This window comes from Argiope bruennichi, chromosome X1 (genome assembly GCF_947563725.1).
Source record: "Argiope bruennichi chromosome X1, qqArgBrue1.1, whole genome shotgun sequence".
In the NCBI taxonomy this organism is placed as follows: Eukaryota; Metazoa; Arthropoda; class Arachnida; order Araneae; family Araneidae; genus Argiope; species Argiope bruennichi.
Window position 1 is genome coordinate 82784243 of NC_079162.1, and position 18701 is coordinate 82802943.

The following is an 18701-nucleotide window of genomic DNA, read 5'->3' on the forward strand; positions in this document are numbered from 1 at the left end:
ACAAAAAGGTTTATCAGCTTTTCGCTCATTTCTTTCTGTGTTGTGTGTGTGCTCGTCGCTCCTGCTTGTACATAATGCGTGCTCCTCCGAGATGAAATAAAAAGACGTCAAGAAATCGAATGTCTCCTCACTGTCTTTGAAACTCCTTTTGATTAAAAAGTTATATGTTTACAATTAAATAGTCGACAGGATAGTTTCCTGTGCAAAATTGTCAAATTAATTAAAATTAAATCTGCGGTAGAGGCAAGTAAAATGAATGATGCAATAGCTCTTCGCCGATGCCTTTCTTCACGGCCAGCCGTCTCCATGGCCGTGATTCGTCGTGGCTGGCCGTCTACAGTCTCCCTTACATAGCTTCGCTGCGTCGTTCGGCTACGCCGTTCCACGCCAACCGATGCATTCCATTCCTATTACTGCATCGCCGATGGTACCTTCTGTAACCTGTGACCTCATCTGACATTCATGTTCTGCTATTCAATACCCTTGTGTTTGTGCTGCTTATCTTCAAGAAGTTCCTAGTGTGCCATGATTCATCTAGTTTCTCAAAATATTACTTGTTTTTATATTATTACTACAATATAATAATCTCCTACATTTCTCACCAGTGGTTTCCAGTGCCAAATTGAATCAACCAGATTTCCAAAATAACACTTGTGTTTTACATTATCACCAAAATATACTGATCACCTTCCGTTTACTCTCCAGTAGTCTACAGTGACAGTCCAGGGCTCAAAATTGAATTTTGTGATTAATTAAAAAAGTGATCAGTGTTTAAAAAAAGCATCCATCAACTGACTCAACCAGTGAAAGTCAAGATTTATATTCTGTACTTTTGATTTTATTTTAAATTGGATTTTCCAATTACAATACAATTGCAAATGATATTTTAATATTATTATTTAAAATATTATGATGTTTTAAATTTTTTTAATATCTATTTTTTAAAAGTTATTCATAATATTATAATTTGTTTCTGTCTCTTTTTACGCCACTTCTTGACTAATCTGTTGCTGTGAGCGGACGTGCTTGTCCGCGCCGTTTATTCATAAACATGCCTGCCTACCTCCTGGAAGAGAAAATAAAGCGAACTTTAAAACTTCAGTGAGTCTTTCTGTCTTCGAAACTGCATTCTGCTTCAAACAAAATAATGCTCACATATATATATTTGTATAATTTTTAAATCGGGTGAATTTATTTCATTGTTCTGCTATTAAAATATTTGTATCTTTTTTTTTTTGTGTGTGTGTGTGTGTGTGTGCATTTTTAAGAATAAGTAGAACTGATTTTATTTCGTAGTACCGCAAAAAATAGTATTATTAGAATATTTTATAACCATTAATGAATTAAAATCTTGATAAATTACTCTGCATTTTTATTAATGTTTATTATATCACATTTCTTCATTGTATTCATTAAAATTTTGCGAATACTATGTTTGCTTCTTGTAACCTCCAGAAAAATAAGATTTTTACTGTATTAATTTTTTTTTAATTAATAGTCTTATTCTACTGCACTATTCTGTAAGTTTACCATAGAAAGACTTAGCATTTGAACTTTTTTCACATTTTTTCTAAGTGTTAAAATTACTAGTGCATTGCCATTAAATGAATGTATATGTTCTTTAGGGTTCATAAAGATAAAGAAGAGATTAATTAGATTTTGCAATAAAAAAATAACTAAGTAAGAATCTTTTATGATGGGCAACTGTATTAAAATTCAGATTATAACAAACTTGCCGTTATTTCCATATTTATTTGTTTCCCTCGCACTTACTTTTTCTACATACAAGAAAAAGTAAAACACATTTACATCGTAAAGTTTTTATATTTAATTCTTTATGAGGTTTTAAGAGCCCCCAACCACAATTAATTACTGATGGAAATATTTCAGGTAACCACAAGTTTGGAGCAAACGTAAAATGATTGAAAACATACAATTGGCCGTTAATGAAATATTTACTTTCTAGGTTAATAATGATTTTTAATAGTAATAATATAGTATTAATGATTTTTAATATGTACCAATGCACATTTTTACTTTTCAAAAATGTGCATTGGTACATATTAAAAACCACGATTTTGATGTTATGTGATAAATTATATAATAATGTCAAACTTATGAAATAAAATGTTATTCAACGAACGCAAATGTAAAAGAACAAGGAAAAGAAGTTATATGAGAGTCAACTGGTTACATTAAAATTTTAAAAATGCTAAAATATGAAACAAAAGTTTGCCAAACAGTTAAAAAATATGCAATAATTTAAAAAGATGTTGTTTAATATAAATTACTAGACTAGCCGTCTTTGGCAACCAGCTTATTCGGCGGAATAAATATTCGCTAATATTTTCTGTTAAATATTTTGTGTAATTTGGTTTCTTAATAGCTTCTGCAGCAAAATATTTTTAACCCCCAAAATTTAATGTTATACTACTGATGCCATCACAAGATCCGTGTGTTGTTTTGTTTACTGCATTGTGTGTCTCCCTACTCTTCTGTCAGTTCCTTTAAATCTGAAGTTATAATTAAAGTGGAAGCAATTAAACTTCAATGAAAGCAGAACTTTTTTTAATGAAATCAAATGTGTGTGTTTTTTTTAAAAAATAAGAGTATAGGAACCAGAATCGTTCAGCAATGAAGTCTTCTTTGCATTACAAACTGTTTTTTTTTTATATATATATATAATTTATGCAATTTCTCAAAGAATCATTCAATAAAAATTTCTCTGATTCATCATAAAATTCAGTTTTACTTTCAAATGGATTTAAATAATATAAATAATATTTTATTTTGTTTCGATTAATAAAAGTATTTCCAAAAAATTATGAAGTCTTAATTTAGTAGTCACATTATCGTATAAATCATATTTAGTAAAATGTTCTTGACACTCTTAATTTTTAAATCGAAAAAGTTTCAACCTTCTATGGTCAAATCTGGAAGCGTCATGAAGCTTTGAATATCATTAATTCATGGCAATCAATAATTTCAAATTTTTAAACTAATCAACTTTGGGGAAACTTCAAACACTGATTGGCGTATCTTCTTTGAGATGGTCAATGGAGGGGGCTAAAATCGCGCATTTTATAAGACAGTGGTAAATTTTTATGATTATCTCAGTTTTAGTCGCATTTTTTCACATTTTTTTAAGAATAAAGAATGCTTTATTAACTTTCTTTTTTGCATAAAATCATATAGTCTCTAGGGATCTTGTATTTTATTATTATAGTCTCCAGGGATCTTGTATGTATTAAAGAGATTCTTAAATTATCAATTTAAGATTTGGGAAACAATAAAATAAAATTATTCTGGTTACAATTTTTTATTTAAAACAAAAACTTAAAAAGATGTAAAAAGCCAAAAACAAAATAAAAATGTAAATATCAGAAAGGTTGGAGTGGAAAAAAACATATTCAAGTTTCCACATGTGTTTAGTAATTGTCCGTTTAAATGAAAGATATTGATCCTCTTTTCCAGATAGTGTTTTTTCCCGGAAGTCGTGTTATAAAAGGTGAAGGGCCGAGTGAACTCAGGGAAAGGACGGACCTCCCAAGTTCAAAACATCTGTTGATTTTCTGTAAACCTTTTATCTATGTACCGATTTCAATCAGTAGGCATTTTAAATGTTGCATTGTTTCATATTTAACACACTTCGAAAAAAAAGATGGGAAAGTATCCGGATGAAATTTTATTTGAAATAATACTTTCTTACTGCTTCACATTTTAAATATTAATTCTTATAGAAAAACGTTTTGAAGGTAATTGATTTAAAAAAATTTTTTTTTCTATATCATTTAAGAAGACATCAATTCTCCAAAAATGAAATTAATTTAATTTAAAAAGAAATTTAAGTTTTTTTCCTAAACAATCTTATGTGTAAATAATAATTTAGTGCGGAAATGTTTGTACATATAAGGAAGCTAAGATTTACACACACGTGCATGCTTGCGGGAACAAAAGGGTTTTCATATTTAAATTAGTATTTTTGATTCATATATCTATATACAGGGTATTTCAAAAATCTTGACCGAGGCTTTTATTACTTAAATATTGATCACAAACATATACTGTAAATCACAAAGTTGAGTAAAAAAAGGTGCAAAATGTTATGAAATCGATTAAAATTTTCAGGGGATTAAACTTTAAAAGATACAAAATTTAAAATTTTATATGGACCCCGTACAAAAAATTCTCAGTGAGTAAAATGTGCCCCATCTTTTAATATTTTTAAAAAATTTGCATTTTAAAAAAATATACATTTTTAAAAAATACAGAATTTATTTTAATATATACGAATGCTAATTTGAATTTTAGTTTTGATAATAAATATTTTATAATTACTGGAGTTTTATGATTTTTTAATAAAGTTTACGTGCGTTTCTTATATTAAAACTTTCTCTGAAAAAATAAAATGGAATTTCATTAAAAATAATGACAATACAATCTAGAATTTACATGACTGACAATCAAAAGGCTGATTGCAACTCTTTTTAAGCAATTTATCTTTCTTTACTTTCAGAATCTCGATTCATTTTTTTTTTTAATTTTTAGTTTAAATTGATCGTGATTCAGTAAACATTACTGGCATTTTCTTGAAATGAATTTTTTGAAAATTTATGAGATTATATTTTCGAGTCTAATGATTTCAGTTCTTTTTTTTATACTTCTAGAACACTTTGCAGAAGGAGAGAAAAAAAGCAGTAGAAATTTTATGTTATATTGGTAATTTATTTAACTTCATTTAAATTAAAAATATTCTAAAGAAAATCAGTTTATTGCAAAAAGAATAAATAAATATTTTTAATGCGAACATTATAATTTTTCCCATTAAATTCTGAAATAAATGAAATTTTAATAAACGAAGCATTTTTTCTTTACCTCATTGCCAACCATAATATTGATGATATGTAAACATAAGTATTGATATATGCGTGATGCCAGTATTTAGATTTTCTGTTATACATTTAAAAAAAATATTTACGTTTGGATGAATTTCTGTGCATCACCCAAGAGGTTTTAAAAAATCCATGAAGATAAATTTATCATTGGTAGTATATTTAAAATATCTTTTTTTATTTTTAAAAAAAATTGAAGATAAGCCATAAATCTGCTTTTAAAAAATTGAGCATTCATTCAGAGCAGCGGAATTCTCATGTTAATCAGGCACAGAAAATTTAATTATGCGAATATCAAATCGTTTCAATCATGGAAAAATAGGAATTACAGTACACTCCCGATTATCCGCGGAATTGGGTGACGCGGCCGTCGCGGATAACAGAAATCGCGGATAATCCGAAAAAAGCTAAAAACGGGTATAGCAAAAGAGAAAACAGTCATTCCTACTTTGAAAAATCGTTTCATGTACAATAAAACGTAAAATAAACAGCAGGAAATGTTTAACTAACGCTTAATATTTTAGTATATCACTCAAAACTAACCTAAAATGCATTTTGTTAATGACAACAGAAAAGTGCTTTGTACTTGCGAGAAATGTCAAGGAGGCACAGAAAAATTAATACATATGCACTGTTTTAATACTGTAATGTATTATGTAATTACAAAAGCATAGCTGTAAAACTACACCTTTTTGAAGAAATCAGTCATTTGTGTTTGTTTCTTGCTTTGGAAGCATTTTCCCTTTGCTTGGAAGCAAAAAAAAAAAAAAAAAAAAAAAAAACTTAGTGCAGCAAGCGCGGATAACACGCCCACGGATAATCGGGAGTCTACTGTATGGTGTTTATATCCATTTAAGGATATCACATATGAAATTTATTTGAGGCATTGAATATCTGCAGAAAATTGTTTAAAAAAACAAATAGCCACGCATTGCTTCCAGCGATGGTCATTATCTTGTGATAGGATAGAGAGAGTTCGGACCTGACTCTTTGAGAAATGAGAAAGTCTCTGCGTGTGATCAATAGGTTCTGCCGCCCGCCACAACTATTTGTGAGAGGTCTGTTCCGGGAACGTGCATCAATGTGTAAGGGACTTTCCCTGTACATGATTGGATTCTTGTTTGAGAGTTTCCATTGACAGATCGTATCGATTGTTACTTTCCATTGTGATCCAAGACCTGTAATCGAAATATCAACCAGTAAGATCGTATCAAGCATTTGAATCACACCCCTCTTTGAAAAGTATTAATCACTGGTATTTGTGCCTTTTTGATATTGATATTCATAAAATATTTGTCATCCCTACAAGACGGGCAGTAGGCAGCGCATGCGTTGAAAGAGACTGATTTACGTTTGCCACAATTTCTTAAGACAGATTCAGGCTTTCCTTGCTTGGCTATAAATTGCCATTTTAGCGTACTTGAATTTTTCTTTTTCATTGTGTATCATATTAAAATGACAGATATTTACAAAAAACAGCAAATTAAAAAAAAAAAGGTCAAAATACCTAAATTTGAAAAATATAGAAAAAAAAATGGCAATTAAAAAAAAACGCAACCTCGCATCAGAACGAACAAAGAGCAAAAAATGCCGAAATTAATCCATGATAAGTGATCAATTTTTTCACGCCAAAAAGAAACTCTAAATTCTACAAACGCATGCGCAGTAAGAAAAAAAATACAACACAGCGGTATGTTGTTGTCCCATCGGGACAAGTACTTGCCATGGACCGAGCAGTATTTTTTAACCTTACTACGCATGCGCTGCCTACTGCCGAGTGTGAACTCGGCATTATGGTTGATGTGTCAAATAAAGTGTTTTTTCCTTGCACCGGATGTGACGTTATACTTTGTTTCCGTATTTTTCTAAAAAAACTATGTGTCTTCAAGTACAGTTCATTGTACATTTTTATGAACTCCCAATGAAGAATCTGGCTATACAGAGTTTGGGCGGTATTTATGGAACACCCTGTATTTATTAGTCATTAAGTGATTATCATAATCACTGAGCCTATAGTCCCTCACAAAAAGAGGAAGAATGCATTCAAAATATTTTACATATCTGATAAATACGACGTTTAGATATCACAATAAAGGGTTGGAATTTTTAATATTTTACCACATGGAGCAATCTCATCAAATTATCTGTCAGCTCATTCCCTAAGTTTTCAAAATGTATTCTGACCCATTTGAAATTTACTAGACTTGAATCAGAATTTTATATCTGTTATCTATATCTAATAACAATTTGTATTTCATTGCGTTACTTTTTAACATTTATGTAGAAAACAGATATCCCGTGAAGAATTTTATTTTGTCATTATTCAGCAAGATTGATTTTGCCGTAACATTAATTTCTAATAGTATGATCTGGAGACTTTTTTGAACCAAAATACAAGACCTTCGTGAGAACTTATCATACTTATTCACCACAGCAGTAACCATTTAATGTTTGCACATTGGTTATAGTATCTGATAGCCATTTTTAATTTAAATTTATATTGTTAAATTGGCAGCAGCAGTGTTTTTGACCGAGGTAGCGTTTTCACACCCTGTAACCAATGACGAAATAAACCCGCTTCTAGTTAGTTTCAGGTAAGCTCTTGTTGCCGTCTGTAGACGCCAAAAGACTTATTATTTGAGTTGTTTTAAACGCATATATCCCAGTAATTACATATTATCAAATTAACTATTCTGATAATTATTGGGCTTAATATATTTTAAGATAATAAGCTAAATTTGCTACAAGAGTCTATTTCAGAAATAGATTGCCATATTAACTTTGTGATAAATTGACATTATTTGGAAAATTATTTAAAATACATGCATCAGCTAAAAAGTATTCAATAAGCAATGTGATGAAACCCATACTATTGCTGTTATTTTTAGCCACAAAACAATACAACCAATAAATTACAACTGTAAATCAACAGTGAAAAATTCTGCATATCCATCATTATAAAAATTTAATTTCAAGTACCCTGAGCAAAGAAACAAACAAAAACATTAAAACCGATATTCAATGAAAACAACCAACATTAGCATGATTTGGCGCTAACCATCAGCAAATCATTTGAGGTTTATGGACCAGTGAAAATTTACTTCGATTTCAACGGGCCATTATAAAAGTATAGTGTTGATCTTTCAAACAAATAAGCGCCTTTCCCCAAATTAAGTAATAAACAAAATGTAAACCCTAATAATAACTCTCAACCCAAGCAAAATCATTCCTATATTCGCCCTAAAGTAAGTTTCTCTCAACTCTTCAATAGTAATGAAAGCCAAAAGATGGCGCCACAGGCCTCACCTTTACCAGCTTATCCAAATGTAAAAGGATAGGGAAAAAGCAGATGCTATGTTAAATGTTCACATACGAATTAAACAAATTTTCTCGCAAGTTCCTGAGAATTTTAAAATGACGCAGGAAATTAAAAAAGCGGAGAAATTACAGGAAAAAAATTCAAATTATATTCAAGACTATAATTTAAGCATGCGAAAAAAAAATGCGGTAATGTTCAGCTGTGTAATGTTCAACTCCCTCCACATAGTGTATTGGAACGCAAACAGGATTTAATTTTGTTTTTGCAGGCTTATTTACTATTTCTCACATTTCGTGTTTATTTAACGAATCCAATTCATTTTCCATTGCTCTTTCCCGTTCTTCCAATCAGCACTATTTTTTGCCTCTAAGTATGTATTCGGAATGTTATAAACTACATTAACTGACATTTGTTTAGATTTGAGACTTTCCGAATGTCTGACTGGAATCCGATTTACGAGATTATTACTACTTGATTCAATATCTGGTGTTTCGTTTTCATTCTCCAAAGCGGCGTCTGTCTGACGCGAAGTTCTACTATGGTATAGAATTGATGAATCACTATTCTCATCCTTTGCCGATTCGTCAAGAATTTCTAAACTAGATATTTCACTTACTATTTTTTGATTTATCTTACATGCAGTTGGAGAAGTTTCAAGCAGTAGATTAATATCCCAAGTTTCTGCTTTCGTTTTCCCGAAATAAGTACTACCTTTTAAAGATTCATTGAATTTAACTGATCTCTCTTCAATTATTTTTCGGCTTTTAATGTCATAAATTCGATAACCCTTTCTTTCTCTAGCGTATCCTAGGATTATCCCACGTTTTCCTGGAATATCAAATTTATTTCTCATTACTTTCGGAACGTGAAAATAAACCACACAGCCGAATTTTTTAAGATAATTTAAATTCGGTTTTCTACCTGCCCAAATTTCAAGGGGTATTTTTTCTTTTCCTTTACGTGGGGTTACATTAGACACTTGGGTGCTACAATTAATGTCTTCGGCCCAAAATTTTAATGGAAGCTCACTTTCATATAACAAAGATCTAACCTTTTCTAAAAGAATGCGGTTCGCTCTTCCAGCTTTACCGTTACTTTCACTATTGTATGGAATAGTTTTTTCATGAAATATTCCAGAATTAGCAAAATAAGTATCAAGTTGTTCATTTACAAATTCTGAACCATTGTCAGTTCTTAATTTTTTAATTTTCATATTTTGCTTTAAATGGCGAAAATATATTAAACACTTCATTTTTATTTTTTAAGAAATAAGTAAAATACATGCCAGAAGAATCATCCACCAATATCATGAAATATTTTGCGCCACCAAATGATTCAGGTTGAATAGGACCACACAGATCAGCATGAATCAACTCAAGAATTTCAGAACTTTGATTTATTTACGTCAATATTAGGATGAGTTTTTCTGGTTATCTTACTTATATTACAAGTTTCACATCTAAAATCATTTAAATCATTAATATCAATATAATCTTTCATTTTAAGCATATATTTAGGATTTAAATGACATAATTTGTAATGCCAAATTTCCCAATTTCTAGCGGATTGCTTAGAAAAATAACACTCTGAATTATACAATGGTTCCAAATATAATTCTAATCTAGTGTTATTTTTAAATGCTTTAGTAACAAAATTATTATCTTTATCAAAAATCAACATACAATTATTATTCCATTTAATTTTACAACCCTTATCTATCAAACAAGTTACTGACAATAAATTATATCTTAGTTCAGGAACATAGCTAACATTAGTAATTGTTAAATTTGTAGGATTATTACTTACAGTTTTTCTTTTAACTGTTCCGACTCCCTCACACAAAATTTTAGAGTCTTTACCTGCTAAATAAATATCCCTTGTTTCAGGGATTATTTCTTCAAACCACATACTGTCTTTGGCCATATGACAAAAAGCTGCATTGTCCAGCAACCATATTTTATCACTTATGCTTTCTTCTTGATCAGAAGTAGTAAACACATCACTAATACTTCGTCGTTTCGTTGATAGGTTGGCACGGTGTTGTGTATTTCGCCTTTGATTATTTTCATTACATGGAGCACTTCGACTATCATTTTTATTCCTGTAAAAACAGTCCTTGGCGATATGATTTGGACGTCTGCAGATGTAACAGAGCCTTACACCAGAACTTTTGTTTTTTATAGAATAAAACACTTCCGCATTGATTCCTTCAGCGCAAGTACTCGTCGGCGAATAACAGGTATTTCTTTCTCACGTAAAATTTCTAATATTTCGTCCATTGACTTGTCACGTTGGGTTTTGAGAATTTCTCGCACTTTAGAGAATTTTCCTTTCAATCCGCGCACTGTATAGTAAACGAGCTCCCTAGGTGTGACATTCAGTCCTAAAGAATGACACTTCGTAGCAATCCCTCTTCTCTGGCAACATAATCATTTGCCGATTCATTATTTTTCATTTGAAGATTTTTCAATTCATTGCCGGCATCTATTTTGCGGTCTTCTGCTTGACCCGTAAATGTTGACTTTATTTTATCCCAAAGAATTTTTGCATTTTCCTCTGCTGCGAACTGTAGTGACTGTTCGTCTGACAATGATAATATAAGCAACGGCATCAGAATTTTTCTGGTTCCATTCTGCCGCATCTTTTTCACTTAGATTATCTGGTTTCACCGCGGATATCACAGAGTCCAATCATTTCAAACTCAGTGCTGCCTGTATTTTCAATGCCCAAATAAAATAATTAGTTCCATTCAGCTCACGGATATTTAATTTATCCATGCTGGCAATTTCGTTTTTGGCAGTTTCGTTTCAGTCACACAGTTCACTTAGAAATTTTAACGAAACATTTACCACGAAACAGAACAACGGACTGCTACCAATTTGTTGTTACTTTTCAATAATCTCAGCATGGTTCTTGAAGACAGCACATTTATTAGACACAGAAAACGAAAAGAAAAAAAACAAAACACAAGTATTGAAAAGTACGCACACAGAATCATGTTCGCGGGAGGAATGGTGCCGGAACGAAGCGCCGGAAGCGTAGTCACACAGATATTCCTACGCGAGAAAAATAATCCGCTCGCTTCATCCCAACAGTTTGCTTAAATTATGTAATAATTAAGTAATAGTTTTTCAGTAATAGTTAATATTACTATGTGTTCCCTGCTTTAAAATCTTATATAAAGATAATTTTAAAATTACTTTCCTGAAATTCTTAATCCATTGTAGACTTCACACATAGAAAATTTCATTTTGCATAATAAAGCATTTTAACACAATTCTGTAGTTTAATCTTAGTCATAATTTCAGGGTTAAATTTATTAAAATATTCGATGTGTTTAAATTACATGCTTATACTTTATTTAGAATATATATGCACATATGATATTTTGCATTACCAGTTTTACTTACTGCTTTAAATATCTCTTTGGAATCAACATTCAAAAATTTTAACTTGTACATAATAAAAAACAATGAAATACGTAATTAGCTGATATCAAATTATAAGCATCAATTAAATAATAATAAATTATCAGTATCAGTTAGGTGACATCAAATTATAGGTATCATCAAACAAACATTTATTTATTTAAAAGGATTCTTGCCTCGTGTATTCAATTATTTATTTTAAATATTTATACAAAATCTTGCTCCAATTGCATTTTAAAGTGATTAACATTTCATAAATTCCTCTCATTCTTTATAGCAAAGATATCAAACTCATATGCTAGCCTGGCCAAATTAAACAAGATTTATATAGGAGACATATTTTTTTTTTTTTTAATGTTGGCCTATTTCAAAAATGTCATATAAAAGAAGAAAAAAGACTCAATGAATCCTTCTTTGCACGAGGCATCTTCATCTACCCTCATTCCTATTTCAGGAAATAAGTTGTCAATAGTACTAATTTCAGAATGATACAAGGTGAATAGCAGTAATTCTGAATCTGACAGAGAACTTATTTCATATCAAGTAAAAATAATTGCTCATATCTATAAGTACTTCCAAAACAGGGAAATAATTTTATATCTCAATTTTCCAACCTGTCTGGGAAATATACATTCTACATCTATGGAAGAAATTTCGAGAAATTATAATTCCAAGGATTTTAAAATCCTGAAACTTGTTACATATTCAAGTCTCAGCCTTAAAATATTTTTCCCCCTGTATATTTTTGATAGCATGCCGTTTCTACTGAACTTGATCTGTCAAAGAGTTTAATTAAAAATTTTAAAAATTACAGTAAAAATTTTTATTTACAATTTTATTATATACTGTTATGGCTACTGGACCATTAACATGTTTACTGTGGCTCAGACTGTTGTTTTGAGGAATAAGACATGTGATAGCCTAAAAATGAATAATTTGTTCATATTTTTCCCCTGACATTTCTAAAATCATTCAATAACAGAATTCACAAACTTGTATGATAAATGTATACTTGCATACTTCTAAAAATTCTCATCAAATCTTATTTGAAATGTATGTGTACAATGCATATAAGATTATTCTCATCATTATCACTACTACTCCTTTTGCCATACACAAAAATTGTAATAATAAATAATAATGTTCTATATTATTTATTGGGGTTTCTCATCCTGAGTGTTGAAAGAAATTATAGAGTAATGAGTAAATACATTTAGTCTCTTCTCTTAGCAATTTTATTAAAATTTTACATTATTAATATAAACCTTTTTACAAGACAATTATCTATAGCTGTGTTTATGAGAATATATTTTCTAAAATTAAGTCACATTTCTGTTATTTGTTAGCATACATGCAGAAGTTTTCTCTTAATATTTCACCTTTCTAATTTCATTCCATACCATTTTTAAATTATACAGAAATAAGCAAATATTAAAAGTAAAGAATCTTTTTAATAAAACAATGTTATTTTTAATATTTGCTTATTTTTCTATAATGCTTTTGAAATGGATAACATAATTTGAAGAGTAATGACTTTTTGCTAATCTTCCTTGTATACTTCAGGTAGCAAAACATATATTGATATAAATTTTTAGATAAGGTATTTCTTAGATATTAAATTTAAAAAAACACACCTCGAATAATCATAAAAATACATTTCTTTTATAATATATAATTAAGTGTCGTTTGATTTAAAGTAAATTTTGTTTTTCGTTTAATATATTATATATTTACATACTATTAAAATTATAAAAAAAATTATTTTAATGTCAGAAAAGGAAGAAGCATAAAATTTATCACTTTTGATCCATTTTTAAGGGATAATCTCTATTATAATAATAATTAAAATGAATGTATGTGTGTTAACTCGCTACAGGCCACATCATTTGACCTACAGAGTCAAATTTGGGACATAATTGAAATTAAATATAACCAAGATCCTCACAATCAGCCATGTCGGCAAAGACATCTAATAAATAATAAAACTGATAATTTTAAATTCTAACATGATATTTTATTTGCTATATTTCTATACTAAATTTTGATGAACAAAATCGCAGCTTTTGGATGAACAAAATCACAGTGCTTGATTTTACAATGATCAAATTCTTATTATAAATTAATATTTTAGAGTTCTAAAACTTCATCCTAAGATTCTATGATTTACAATTTTTTTTCAGCAAATAAAAATATTAAAAAGTATTTTTGTTAGTAAAAACTAACGTTTACATTTCAAATCATAAAACTTCAGTTTATATATATATATATATATCAGTAAATTTTTATATTGTAATCATAAACATTAATAGGTCAAAGAAAACTTTAAAGGCATTGAGCTGACTATAACTATTGAATAAATAAAAGGTATTTTAAGTTACAGAAACCCTTCTCTTGCATTTGTTCTAAAAACTATCATGTTTCATATTAGTTTATTTCATAGACACATGTTAAGAATTACATTTTTCTAGGTTTAGTTTTTTTGTGAGAGTTAACTTATTAATTCGTACTTTTGTTAACATGATAACAAAACATTGAAAGATAATTTATTTTCATACATGCATAATGCACATTACATGTCTTTTGTGTGTGTGTGTATGTGTATACAAAAATATTGTTGAAACACGTTTTTAAATTACGTAAAAACTGATTGAAAATTGAAAACAATCATTTTTTTGTTGTAATATTCAAGGTTAAAAAGTTATCAAAGGTTATTGCCAAAAAACAAAGAAACATGCAAGCAAAAAAAAAATCTAGAATAAGATTAAGAAAGTGAATAAGGCTTTTTTAAGTTTGCTGTTAATTAATAAGTAATAAGAAAATGTAACAATTTTAATAAAAAAATTATTACATTTTCTATTCCTATAAGAGCATTTTATCACATACAAACAAAAACCACTTTAACTGAATTTTCATTTCCTATTACTCAAAAAAAAATTTACAGTACATTTTAGCTTACATTAAATAAGCTTCCCACACTTAAAAAGGTCCTTGAACATTCATGAAAATTAGTTCTCCTTTCCAATTTCAATGCAGAACTGATTATTTCAGCTGAATCTAAAATACTTAAAGGAAGTTTCCTAAAAGTTCAAATCTTAAGTGAAAGCCAGTAAATATCTAGACAATCGCTCAAACCCAACCATTGGGAATATTATTCCTTTATTAGAGGACAAAATTAATAAAACGGTGTTTTTAATAACACATGCAGCAACATGAATATTTACTAATTTTTTCAATCCTTTAAGCACATAAAAAAGCATGCACTTCAATATCTAGAATTCACATCTCCATTTAATTTATATTACAGATTTAAATTCCATATACTTACTAGGAAGTCGGGTTCACCATCCTCACATCAACGCAGCACCGACAAGTCACATTTGATTGTTATTGAAGCTGAAATAAAGAAAGAATTTTCCTAAAAGTTAAAGCTTAAGTGAAAGCCATAAAATATATTGACAATCACTTAAGCCCAATCATTGGGAATTTTATTAATTTAAAGTTTAAAATATTAATGGAGTACAGTCCAGTTCTCATATATATATATATATATATATATATATATATATATATATATATATATATATATATATATATATATATATATATATATATATATATAATTTCTTAAAGAAATGTAGTGAGCAAAAAGTGCTGAAAATGTGTATTCAAAACAAAACTAGCTTTTTAAAAATTTAAGCCTGCAGTGATTTGTAAAAACATTAATGCTCTTAAAGCAACTATATCAAAATTCTCAGTCAATGATAATTTTTTTTAAATTTTGATACACATAGTACTAATATAAAAACCACAATTAAAATCATCTATTTGTTTTACAAGAAGTGGGAAAACAATCTGCCAATGGCTATTTGAATTGAGCGAATTATTTAATACTGTACACCAACGATTTATTAAAGTTAAGGTGTCTTTATCTGGCTTATAACAAAGTGGGTCAAAATATTCAAATATTTTATTTTTCACAGCAACTATAATTAAAGTCCAAAACATTAAATGAATTTTATGTATGTGTTTACACAACTTGCTGCAGTCTTCATAATAGCAATGATACAAATGGCTGCACAAGGCCGGACAATTCATATTTGTACATTTAAAGCTGCAATGATCCAATAAAACACAAGTATCTACAACTTTTCTTATCACATATATCTTCCCTTTTACAGATTGAGATTTAACCTCCCAAAAATTGTCATATTCAATGACATTTATATTCTGAATCTTTACTGCCCTATCATGTGTCTCTTTAACAGTTTTTGTGAACTTAGAATGAGTAGGAATATTATTAACATTACAAAAATATTTTAAAAATCGACCCCTTTCCATTCTCAAAAGAGTTGAAACAAGATTATCTATTCGCCTATTATACTTGCGCTCAAGATACAGTGTCTCACAAAAGTGATGGGACACTTGTGCTTTACAAAAGGAAACTGTAATAAAATAAATAAATAAACATGTACAAAAATTTTTTGGTTGTGTTTCATATTTAAAGTTAGTAACAATTATTACATAACATACATTTTGTCAAAATATTAATTCAATAAAAATACAATTGTTTAGAACGGAGTAAAAAATGGCTCACATAAGTGATGGGACACTTACTTTTCAATCAAATATTTATCCAAAAATTTTACTTTTTAAAAGGTTTTAATATTTTGTTGGATTTCCTTTTACTTTTAAGACATGATTTAATCTTCTTGGGATGGATTCGACTAATTTTTTTGTGATTTCTGGAATGATTTTACCCCATTCTTCTTGAAGCACCGATTTTAGTTGTTGTTTTGAAGAAATGGTGTGTTTGTGAATTCTTGATTCCAATTCTTGCCAAATATTCTTTATGGGATTTGAGTCTGGAGATGGTGTTTTTATTATTTCAGTACAGTTATACAGCAGCCAGAGTCTAACGTTCAAAGCAGTGTGCTTGGGGTCATTGTCCTGGTAGAATTTAAAATCGTTATGAAGGTTCAATTTTCGTGCTGAAGATTTCAAATTTTGCTTTAAAATGCAATATACTTGTACTGATCCATTATATTGTCAACAAAAACAAGATTACCAACTCCAGCGGACGACATACAACCCCATACCATAACTCCTCCTCCACCATGTTTTACTGTTGGCACCAAGTTCTGTTTGCGAAATTCTTCCCTGGGTTTTCTCCACACCAAGATTCTACCGTCAGAACCAAATATATTAAATTTACTCTCTTAAATTTACGCTCACCAAATATATTAATATATCAATTTACTCTCAGCAAATATAACTTTATTCCAGTAATCAGAATTCTTATTTATGTTGGATTTTGCGAAAGCTAGTCTGAGTTTTCTATTCTTTTCACTTACGAATAATTTTTTCCTGGCTACTCTACCGTGATATTCAGCAGATCGAATTACCCTTCTAATAGTCTCAGGATTAACAATTATTCCATATAATGCTTGTAAATCAGCAGCAACTTTAGGAGCAATCTTTATTGGATTTTTTTTTTTTTTTTAATATTTCGAACGATAATTCGCTTTATTCCATTGGATAGCTTTGATGGTCGGCCAGGTCTTCTTTTATTCTGAATAATATGATTCTTTTTATATCGTTTAATGATATTGAAAACTGTTGAATGACTCAAGTTAACTGTTTCAGCAGTTTTTGTAATAGATTTTCCACGTTTAATATGCAAATTAATAACTAATTTTCGAATTTCAGGCGAAGTTTCTTTTCGTTTAGCATTCATGGCTGCACAGAGCTAAAAAAAACACAAAAATTCCAAAACAAACTGGAGAGAAATACTGCAGACGATTTTATAAATTATTGCCAATTGCTTTTGAGTAAAAATAAAACCACCACAAAATATTTTTATTGCTTATTTCAGACGATTTTTGTTGCATATCTAATGGTGTCCCATCACTTATGTGAGCTATTTTTTGCTCCGCTCTAAACAATTGTATTTTTATTAAATTAATATTTTGACAAAATGTATGTTATGTAATAATTGCTACTGAATTTAAGTATGAAACAGACCCACAAAAAATTTGTACAGGTTTTTTTAATTTATTTTATTACAGTTTCCTTTTGTAAAGCACAAGTGTCCCATCACTTTTGTGAGACACTGTATATTGTTTTTAACTGATTGTGTAAAGATTTGCAATAATTGTTAGTATTGGTATTACTATGTCGAAATCGTCTAAAACAGGTTGCCCATGATTCATTTCTCCCAGAATAATTTCTAACAAAATAATCAATAAAATTTTGCCATTCATTTGAATTGCAGTCGATAAACATTGAAAGTTTATTTTCAAAATTTATTACAGACTCTTCCTTCATTATTTTTAATAACTCGTGTAACATTTTTTGACGGCAAAACTTGTCACATACTTTTGAAGTTAACTGCCTCTTCGAAGCGTGAAAAAGGTGTTATTTCCAAAGTAGATGCTTTATATTTGGACCAAATACAGAATTAAATGCTTTAAAGGAATAATCATCATCATCGATCAATACAGTATTTACATTTCAAGTCAGGAATAATAAATAAAAATAAGACCTTTATGAGTTTTCTCTAACGTGAATCAGTTACTGACAATCGGCAATCCTTCCTCTCGAAACAAAGAATGAATACTTATGAAATGGCGCGTTCCATAACAGAATGATTGGCACGTTACGTTGATGATGGTAAGTTGTCCGGAGCACCCGCCTTGCGCAGCAAGGCTATCTCCATGATCCTGGTAATGAAGGCCTGGCGGTATGGAATGCCCTTGATAGTAGATTGTGAGCTGTAGGAGGGAGCTGGTCGGGTAGTCGTTTATAGTGAGTTCCTTTTATAACCTCGGTAGGTCAACTCCATCACTTTTGGTAACGTGCCAAAAGTTCGGTTTTTTACCGGGAGTAAATTCCGTTAGATGAATACGGCCGCTTACAATCTTCATTAGGAAGGAATATTGCCAATCCACGTGAGCCAAAGAGAAGCGACCTCTATGTCCCAAACTGGGATCGTCAATATGTGATATCATCTATAAATGCTTGGGCTTATTTTCGGTAACTAGCGTCTGAATCGCAACATTTATC

At 29.7% G+C, this 18701-nt stretch overlaps 1 long non-coding RNA gene across 1 annotated transcript; it reads right to left on the reverse strand.

Moving 5' to 3' along the window:
• Positions 1-969: 969 nt before the first annotated feature.
• On the reverse strand, positions 970-18701 carry LOC129958192 (uncharacterized). The gene is made up of 3 exons (XR_008783175.1): positions 18181-18701; positions 14965-15032; positions 970-1066 (listed from the first exon to the last, which is right to left on the reverse strand). It is a non-coding gene; the product is annotated as an uncharacterized LOC129958192 (long non-coding RNA).